This window comes from Frankliniella occidentalis, unplaced genomic scaffold (genome assembly GCF_000697945.3).
Source record: "Frankliniella occidentalis isolate FOCC.00 unplaced genomic scaffold, Focc_3.1 Scaffold378, whole genome shotgun sequence".
In the NCBI taxonomy this organism is placed as follows: Eukaryota; Metazoa; Arthropoda; class Insecta; order Thysanoptera; family Thripidae; genus Frankliniella; species Frankliniella occidentalis.
The window spans coordinates 141,014-143,433 of record NW_026267501.1 but is presented as its reverse complement, the minus strand read 5'-3'; positions in this window follow the sequence as shown (position 1 = coordinate 143,433).

Sequence of the window (2,420 nt, the reverse complement as noted above, 5' to 3'; positions counted from 1 at the left end):
TTGCATAAGCCCGCTTTAATGCTTTTTTAAAAGCAGAAGGGCGGGCTAAAAATGTAGGAGTGTTTGGGGATTTCTCTTTGCATTGCTGCAAGGCCTAGCCGGTATCTTAACTCCTTCCCTCTTGTCCGTATTACAGAGAAGAACATAAAACCCTCTTCTGCGGCAGCAGCAACCACCTCCTCAGGAAAGAAACGTAAGTATCTTCGCTTTTATTTTATTGGATATCATAGGTGCTTTCCTTGAAAACACTCTTATGAACTCTCCTATTGCACAGTAGGTCGCCGCCCATGCAAGGAAGCTGCAGAAAAGGAGGAGGAGGCAGAGCAAAAACGTAAGAATGACTTTTTGTCTGCACTACCTCCACCACTTAAAGGAGACGACGTTCTTCTCTACAAGATGCCAGAGTCTTGCAAGGCGTGTGAGTGCTTTGTTGGACATATTGCACTCAAGCCGTGTGGACGTGGCAAATTCTGTTTCCGTTTGGTCGCTTAGTTGCATATAGATGCATCACATCTTTATCAATTCTCTAAATGCTTACACGATGACTGCTTCAAACTTGCAATGGACTGCGCAACATGAGTGCCTGATTCTTGACATTTAAAATGTGACCTCTACTTTTGTCTTATAAATTGATGATTTTTAGAATGTTTTAATCTTTCTTACTCAGTGTTTAAAACATTATTTAAGCAAGTTCTAATGTTATTTCGGACCATTCTGTGTTGCAAAACTCTTATCGTGTTTTCTGTTTGATTGTAGCAATCTATTCTGTCTAATTTGTTCTTTGAAGCAGTAAAAGTTAGTTTGATTTCTATCATTTATTTAATTGTTCAGTCCCTCCACTATTTAATTTATTTCATTGATATTTTTGGATCCTTATAGTACCAAAACCGGCAAGCCAAAGGGTGCCCTTGGACATCATCCACGAGAGGCCGGAGAAAGTAATACTCGCAAGAATACGTGACCCATACACTAAATTCTTACTTAAAACCACAGCACATACCTGATTGAAGAAGAAAATAGTTACTCTCCAGCAAACCCCACAATTCTTCTTAAAAACACTTCACTGGCGGCATAACATTCCCCCTCGGCAGACGACAACAACACTATAGCCTAAGATGGCGGCGGGCTACTTTGACCACTCAGGCCCCCTTTCCACCAACATTGCGGGTCGAAAACACAAGTATTTCATATTGAACATTTGGGGTATACTTTCATAGTATGTTGTGTAGAAACACTTAATAATTCAAACAGTATTAATATTTTGGTGTAGATAACTAGGTAGATGTATGCCAGACCACGTCTCCCGTAACAGGCTTCGCGATATCTCACGAAACACTGTTACGCTGCGACGCGCCTGGCATACATCTACCTAGGCCTGCGGCGCTGACACTGGAGTTGGGCAATAGGCACGGTCGTAAATAGGCCTTCGGCCCCAAAAGTCACACATTTTGTGCCTCGGGGTTTTACTTTGACGAGTTACCCCAACGGAGACCATAAAATATCTGAGAAAAAACATTAAAATGTTTTGGGGTGATTTTCGTGTGAAGAATGCCCTCTGGAGCCCAAGCGGTTAGAGATGGAGCGAAACGGACAAAATTTTGGTCCGAAGGGTTCTTTCTCAACGAAGTCGGGTGAAAAACGGAGTTTTTTTAGTTTTAGATCTTCATGCTAGTGAAATCAAGGAAAAGCTCTCTTTATTATTCTAAGTTAGTTCGTTGCGGATCTTTTAACATATGATAAGTCTACAGTTAGACATAACACCGTGCGCAAGAACTATTTTGAAGTTTTAAATTTTTAATGAAATTTCAAAATAGCTCTTGCGCACAGAGTTACGTCCAACTATAGACCTATTATATGTTAAAAGAACCGTGACAAACTAACTTAGAATAATATAGAGAGCTTTTTCTTGAGTTCACTCGCATGAAGATTTAAAACTAAACAAGCAGGCCCGCCCTTCCGCCAAACGAAGTTGCCAGCTCCGCTTCGCTCCGCAGGGGCCGGGACTGCTTGGCCTGCCGGCGGCGATGGTCGGGCCTGCGGCCCGACCATTTTTGTCACGCGATCAGCTGAAGAACATGATCGAATGATGTAGCGCGCCTTCAGCCCGCTTAAATCCGTCATCTTTGAGTTTTGATTGATTGATTGATTTGTTTATTTAAGAAAAATAGACAGTTATACAACAGTATACAATTCTTATCGTCGAGTTTACAAAAACAGAGAGCAAAAGAAAAAAGCACAAAGCCTGAAAACACTCAATCTCACTCAGGAATAACTAAGAAAGAAGTAACTAAGAAAGAAGTAATTTGGTACCCGGTAGAGATGTTACATTTCATTTAAAAATTCAAATAAAACATAGTACTCTTTTTCTATTAAATAAAGTTTCAGCTTCTTCTTAAAACAGTCCCTATTTTGAATATTAG